Source organism: Vulpes vulpes, chromosome X (genome assembly GCF_048418805.1).
Source record: "Vulpes vulpes isolate BD-2025 chromosome X, VulVul3, whole genome shotgun sequence".
Taxonomy (NCBI): Eukaryota; Metazoa; Chordata; class Mammalia; order Carnivora; family Canidae; genus Vulpes; species Vulpes vulpes.
Window position 1 is genome coordinate 8,222,759 of NC_132796.1, and position 8,165 is coordinate 8,230,923.

The window sequence follows — 8,165 nt, forward strand, 5'->3', positions numbered from 1 at the left end:
AAATAAAAATAAAAATACATAGATTTGGATTTATATCAAAGCTATTCAGGTCACTCATCCACATTTGTCCTTAAAGTGGGGGTGGGTCCATTTGCTTCAACATGGATGGAACTGGAGGGTATTATGCTGAGTGCAGTAAGTCAATCGGAGAAGGACAAATAGTGTATGTTCTCATTCATTTGGGGAATATAAATAATAGTGAAAGGGAATATAAAGGAAGGGAGAAGAAATATGTGGGAAATATCAGGAAGGGAGACAGAACATAAAGACTCCTAACTCTGGGAAACGAACTAGGGGTGGTGGAAGGGGAGGAGGGGGGGTTGGGGGGGAATGGGTGACGGGCACTGAGGGGGACACTTGACGGGATGGCACTGGGTGTTATTCTATATGTTGGTAAATTGAACACCAATAAAAATTAATTTATTAAAAAAAAAAGATAAAAAAAGTGGGGGTGGGTAAGGGCTGAGGGAGAGGGAGAGAATCCCAGCAGACTCTGCTGAGCACAGAGCCCAACTCGGGGCTCGATCTCATGACCCTGAGATCATAACCTGAGCTGAAATCAAGGGTTGGATACTTAACTGACTGAGCCACCCAGGGGCCCCTCTTATCTACATTTTTAATTTACATTGAGATCAGGATGAGTTCTGAAGGCTAAAGATGCACTGATTCATCTCTTTCACTTAAGAAGCAATTTTAGAGCAATTACAATGTACCAAGAATGATGCTAGGCTCTAGGAACTTTGAAGGCTGAACATTCATTAACTATTTCATTTAACAAGTTTTTTTTTTGAGAAACTATGGTGTATCTGGGACTGTGTGAGGCCCTGGAGATACAGAGTTCTCCTTAAAGAGGTCCCAGTGTACAGGGAGAGACTGAAACCCAGACACCAATCATACAGCACGGGAAGCTGACATACACACACACGTGATCATACACAGAGGAGCAGCTGACATCTGCGAAGACTTTGCACAAGAGGTGATACCTGAACTGAAGCTTAAAAGAGAAATATAATTTAGTTAATAAAAGGGGAGTAGAAGTAGAAATATTACATCAGGAGTAAAGTGTCAAAACTAAGCAAACAAAACAGCATCATTCATTCACCCCACAAAAACTTACTGAGTTTTTCCTATGTCACAGACATTGTATTAGGCACAAGAAACTGATAAGTAAAAATCTATATAGTCTTGGGCAGCCCGGGTGGCTCAGCGATTTAGCGCTGCCTTCAGCCCAAGGGCCTGATCCTAGAGACTGGGGATCAAGTCCCACGTCGGGCTCCCTACTTGGAGCCTGCTTCTCCCTCTGCCTGTGTCTCTGCCTCTTCTCTCTCTCTCATGAATAAATAAATAAAATCTTTTAAAAAAAATCTATATAGTCCCTGCTCTCCTGAGTAGCTCTAACATAAAGGATAAGAGGCATTTATAATATAATATATAAGACCTTTTGTCTAAATATCCATGAACTTCTGAACACTTTCTGCTAATATAGTCTACATGCTGTTATATTGCTAAGACAAAAGTTAATAATATGTATATTAAATAGCTATAATTTAAGAGTTTATAACTTTGTAGTGGGAAGTCTCAGAAATTCATTTACAGTTTGGTTGCTCTTAAACAACAGCTTCTAAATGAAACTATATTATAAATGGTGATTAAGTTTACCCTCTGGCCTCCAAAGCCTACTTAATGCATAATACCCATGGTGTAAAGTATGAATAGTCCTATTTCAAATATACTGAATCACCATTATGTCAAGTGAATAAAAAAAAATGTAAGGCTCTAGGGATACATTGTAAAAAAAAAAAAAAAAACACATAGGCCTGCATTTCATAGAAGTAATAATTTAGTGAGAGACAAATGACCATACAAATGAATGTAAAATGATAATCTGGAATGAGTGCTAAGATAAAATGAAGGAACCAGTGGACATATAATGAGCACCTGGGCCTACCCCTGAGGTCTGGGAAGACTACCCCGCAACTAGGCAAAGAGATGAAAAAATTAGTGTTTTTGTTTTCTTTGAGCAAACACCCAATAGTGGAATGATTGGATTATACCATATTTCTATTTTTAATTTTTTGAGGAACCTCCTTACTGTTTTCCTCAGTGGCTGCACCAGTTTGTATTCCTCCCAACAGTGCACCAAGGTTCCTTTTTCTCCACATCCTCGCCAACACTTATTTCTTGTGCTGTTGATTTTAGCCATTCTGATAGGTGTGACGTGATCTCATTATAGTTTTGATTTGCATTTCCCTGATGATGAGTGATATTGGGCATCTTTTCATTTGTCTGTTGTCCATGTGGATGTCTTCTTTGGAAAAGAAGTCTTCTGCCCATTTTTAAATTGGATTTTTTTTCCTGATGTTGAGCTGTATAAGTTGCTTATATACTCTGAATATTAACCCTTTATCAAGTAATGTACAGAATTGTGGAATCATTATATTGTACACTTAAAACTAATACAACACTGTATGTTAATTATACTTTGATTAGAAAAGTGAGGGGGATGAAAGAAGAACATTCTGGATAGGATGTTAAAGGAATTGAGACAAGATGAGCATAGATAATGTAAAAAAGAAAAAGAAAGAAAAAGAAAGAAAGAAAGAAAGAAAGACGAGAGTACCATGAGAAACTACACACCTTCTTTCTAAGAGAAAAGGGAAGCCCCTAAAAGAGCGAAAGCAGTGGAGTATCATGGCAGATTTCCATATTAAACAGCCCATCCTACTGTACCATGGAGAAAAGATTATACAGAGTCCAGACTGGAAGCAAGGCATCCAGTTAGGAGGTTACCATGCTGATCCAGGAGAGAGGTAACAATGGCTCAGACCACAGTGGCAGCAGCAGAGATGGAATAAAAGGTAAATGAGTTGGACAGGTATCTAGGTGCTAGGACTTGGTGCAGGATTACTGAGAGGGCAGACAGAAACGGGGTGTCAAGGATGACTACAAATTTTAAGAGCTATTTAGGACGAACTGACTGAATATTGAAAGTGAGGCAGAAAAGTGAATGGGTGGTATCCAGACATATGCCTTGAACAACAGAGTGCATAATGATTTAGCTACTGAGAGTCACTGAGACACAGCAGGAAGTTTAGGAAGAAAGGTGATCAGTTTCATTTTGGACTCTTTGCAGTTGAGATACTTTGAGTATTCCATGGGTACAAGACAAGCAGGTAGTTTAAGGACAGGAGTTTGGCACTGGGAGTAGTGTCTGGAGTAGAGACAAAGGAATGGAATTCAGGATTTTGCAGGTTACAGTTGGTCCCATCGGTGGGAGTGGAGATGGGACTCTGGGGAAGAACTACCATAAAGAATTAGCGTTGCACAATGTGGATGGAACTAGAGGCTATTATGCTAAGCTAAATAAGTCAATCAGAGTAAAAGAATTATCATATAATTTCACTCATACGTGCAATTCAAGAAACAAAACAGATGAACACGGGAAGGAGGGAAAAATAAGACAAAATCAGAGAGGAAGACAAACCATAAGAGACGCTTAACTCTAGGAAACAAACTGAGGGTTGCTGGAGGCATATGGGTGGGGGAGTGGGGCAACTGGGTGATGGGCATTAAGGAGGGCATGTGATGTGATAAGTATTGGGTGTTACATAAGACTGATGAATCACTGGCCTCTACCTCTGAAAGTAATAATATGTTAATTAATTGAATTTAAATGTTAAAAGAATAAAATAAAACTAATTTATTAAAAAAGATTTAGGGCTGCAGATCTCACCATCTCTTATGTTAATTAGAACCCAACCTCTTTTCAGCCATGTTTATGAAGCCCCTAAGTAAATCATATCTTATCTGTGCAACCTCCCCAGGTTTAATTACAACCCTTCCTGGGCGGGTGCATAGTGATTGAGAATCAGATTCACTACTTTCCTCCAATGGAAACTAAGCGTTGAGTAAAGAGAAGCAGAAGAATTTAACATTGTAGCTTTTTTTTTTTTGCAATCTTGCTATTCCTGTATGAGAACTCTCTTTCTGTCTTTCTCCGACCTCTCTAGCCTCATACTGCAACAAAGCAACATTTAGGAAACAATATGCACAAGATAGGCTCATGTGTACCACTCTCAGAAAACCACCTGCATTGGGGCAGCCCAGGTGACCCAGTGGTTTAGCGCCGCCTTCAGCCCAGAGCCTGATCCTAGAGACCCAGAATGGAGTCCCATGTTAGGCTCCCTGCATGGAGCCTGCTTCTCCCTCTGCCTGTGTCTCTGCCTCTCTCTCTGTGTTGCTCATGAATAAATTAATAAAATCTTTAAAAAAACATTTGCAAACCCGGAATGTGATTTATCATTATACCTAATATTTATTTTTCATTATTAAACTTTAAATGCATGCCAATACAATGAAAAATTAAATTTGGCATAAGGTTTGTGGACGGCCCTGTACCACTCTAGTACCACCTTTGGTATAATCTTTTATATTTCAAATTTTCCCACCAGGATGTTGGGAAAAGTTTTCAATTGGCAATAATTGCACCTTGGATAAACCTCTTTGGCTACAATACTGCCACTGCACAAAGCTATAATCCTTTATATTTCAAACCTTGTTCAAGGTGTGTCTAGGGGCACTATAGGAAACAAACTGAGGTTTGTTGGAGGGGAGGTCCGTGGGGGGATGGGGTAACTGAGGGACGGGCATTAAAAAGGGCACCTGACATTAAAACAACAACAACAAAGTGTGTCTGGGGGCCTGGGTGGCTCAGGCAGTTGGGCAACTGACTCTTGATTTCCACTCTCGGAGTCCTGATCTTGGGGTCATGGGAAGGAACCCCGAGTTGGACTCCATACTCAGCAGGGAATCTGCTTGCAATTCTCTCTCCTTCTGTCCCTCCATTCTCTGTGTGCATTCTCTCTCTTAAAAATAAATAAATGAATCTTTAAAAAAAAAAGTGTGTCTAAAATAACTTGGCTCACTTTCCTGCTTTTGCTACATACAAAACAATGGCCATATCAGCAGGGACTCAATGTGCTATTACATTCTTTTTTTTAAGATTTTAGTTATTTATTCATGAGAGACACAGAGATAGAGAGAGAGAGGCAGGGACACGGGCAGGGGGAGAAGCAGGCTCCATGCAGGGAGCCCGACATGGGACTCCATTCTGGGTCTCTAGGATCAGGCCCTGGGCTGAAGGCGGCGCTAAACCGCTGAGCCACCCGGGCTGCCCTATTACATTCTATGTATGCTAATACATAGGACTCTTGGTTTTGGTGACAAAAACCTATCTGAAAACAACTTAAAGAGAAAAGAATGGATTGCCTTTGATAGCTAGGTAGCTCACTGACTGAATCTAAGAAAAAGCTGCAGAATATGAGAAATCAGGGACTACCACCACCAAAACACCTTACCCATTGGGATTTCAACTTGTTTCTGCTTCTCTTTATGAATTAGTTCATATACTGTTATTGTATATCATCTTCTGCATTGGATGGGAAAGATGTCACCCCAGTCAGAGTTGGGCTACTTCCTTTCTCCTCAAGTTGCTTTCTCCCCATGTCCAAGTAGCAAGAACAAGGAATGATTCTATTTGGTGGGGAGATGAGATATTTCATAGGGTCAGGCCTGGGCCAGAAGGAGAGAACTGCTATCACAATAAAGAATATGGCAAACCTTTTGAGGTCTACCAAATAAAATCATTACCATACAATCCAGTCATTATCCTACAATCCACACAATTGGCGATGCTGAAAAATCTTATCTTTTGGGTGGCATGAAAAAACCTGTGACAATACCTCAGAATCATGCTTGTGAATGTAAATTCTCAATGGGGGGGGGGTGTTGTGTACATAGACAGAATGAGATTGGGGACAGAAGCCTGTGTGTCACTGAACATCCCTAAAATATCATATTTGTAGTAAATATTAATCTCCGAAAAATAGGATGTAAACATCATTTTCAGCTACTTGTGAACTCAAATTTGCCATCTTTAGTCTACATTTTACTATATGCAATACAAGTGTAATAAAGAAAAATCTAAACCAATAACTTTTCATTTGTGATTGAGCTAATCTTTCTCATGATCCATTAATCACATACTCATATGATATTCTCTTCATGAGATTCTGTGTTTTAAAAACAACATCAACATGACACCTTATAAACATTGATTACAGATTTGAGTAAATAAGAAGTACACCTAGCCATGATTCCTGGGAGAACTGAAAGCTAATAATAACCATTTATTGTAGTTCAATTCTCTTTCTCATTCTTTCTTCAAAAACAATTATAGCGACCAAAAAGCCATTTTTCAAACATGATAAAACTAAACATCATTTACAAGATTTACTAACTGAAATCTGAACACTTGAACGATCAAGAAACTAATAAATTTCAGAATATAGTTAACAGCAAAATGTACAGTTTATGTGAATTTTGTTCCCCAGTCAAGGTTCACCAATTCAAAATATACATTTAAAGTAGTTTTTTTATCAAAATACAAAGTCATTTCTATGTGAAATTAGCCAAGAATATAGTCATTTTACTCAGAAATGTCATCTGAGTCTTAAAGCAAATTTCAGATGAATAAGACATTCAGTGCTCCCTTTAAAATTATTGCACCAGGGATCCCTGGGTGGCGCAGTGGTTTAGCACTTGCCTTTGGCCCAGGGCGCGATCCTGGAGACCCGGGATCGAATCCCGTGTCAGGTTCCCGGTGCATGGAGCCTGCTTCTCCCTCTGCCTATGTCTCTGCCTCTCTCTCTCTCTCTGTGTGTGACTATCATAAATAAATAAAAATTTTAAAAAAATAAATAAATAAAATAAAAGTATTGCACCAAACTTCAGTTGGGCTTTAATACTTCAAACATCTTGGCATTTGGATTCTATTACATAAGTCAAATTTTTAAAACACTAATTTGATATTTTGGACCTTGTATAAAATTATTTTCTATAAATTTTTCTGGAATTCCAACTCTAAGGAGACTTTTAATCTGGCTATTATAGCTGATCTCTCAATATCATGAAGACTGAAATGATTCTATGACTGCAAGTTCAGTATCTTTTTGTCATGCAAATGATATTCTCTGTACTAGTGCTAATTTGATATATCACAGGTGCAGAAAGCATAGATTACCTGGTAATATAGAGGCACAGACATTTGAAACCTCTTTAGACTTTTGCAAGCTTTTTTCAAAGCTTGTAAAACTTGCTGGGATGTTAACAAGTAAACTGAGAAAGTAGCAGGATATGGGAACTGGGCTCAGTGACACATTTATTGATGTGCCTCCTTGGACAAGTCCCTCCCTGTCCCCGTGCCTTAACCTTTTTGTTCTAAGTGGAGGTAATAGCTATAACAGAGGGCTGTTTGTGGCAATAAATTAAAAGATGAATGAAAACCCTGGCACAGGGGCACCTGGGTGGCTCAGTGGTTGAACATCTGCCTTTGGCTCAGGTCATGATCCCAGAGTCCTGGGGTTGAGTCCCACATTGGACTTCCCACAGGGAGCCTGCTTCTCCCTCTCCCTATGTCTCTGCCTCTCTCTGCATCTCTCATGAATAAATAAAGTCGAAAGAAAGAAAGAAAGAAAGAAAGAAAGAAAGAAAGAAAGAAAGAAAGAACGTGGCACATAGCCACGTAACTTCCATAAATCATTACTATTATTATTTGGTTCTGTTGCAAGGAGTAAACCTCAGCTTTGAACATTAAAGATTAATTTTCATTGAGAACCAAAAGTTATCTTTTGGACTTATCACTAGGGACAAATCTAATGCTAACAGTAGCTTTACTCAAACTTGCCAATGGCTGTAAATAATCACCTGGAGCATCTTCAAGAGTACCAGTGGACCCTAGCCAAGTAATATGTCCAGAAAGAATGTTAAACAGCCATGTCTCACAGTTCTGAATTCCTGCAAACCATTAATGTTCTTGATCATACAAGAGAAAAGCCTGAAGAGTATCTGCCTCATTTTACCCCTCAAAACGCTAGGCTTAGTAACCTGTACCAGAAGAGTTCAAATTCCTGGGTATACAGATGCTGGAGCCCTACCGTCAATATTTTGTCTCAGTGGGTCTAAACTTCAGGTTTAAAAAGCTCGTCAGCTGAGCAGAAATCCCAATTCTGTTTTGTAATGCTTTTGGGTTTTCCTATATCATTAATGGTTTTTCCATGTCAATAAGTATCTTTCTATATTTTTTTAAAGATTTTACTTATTTGACA

General features: G+C 39.0%; 1 pseudogene; it reads right to left on the reverse strand.

Moving 5' to 3' along the window:
- Positions 1–4,419: 4,419 nt before the first annotated feature.
- Positions 4,420–4,533, reverse strand: LOC112932400 (U4 spliceosomal RNA; annotated as a pseudogene).
- Between the last annotated feature and the right edge of the window lie 3,632 nt (positions 4,534–8,165).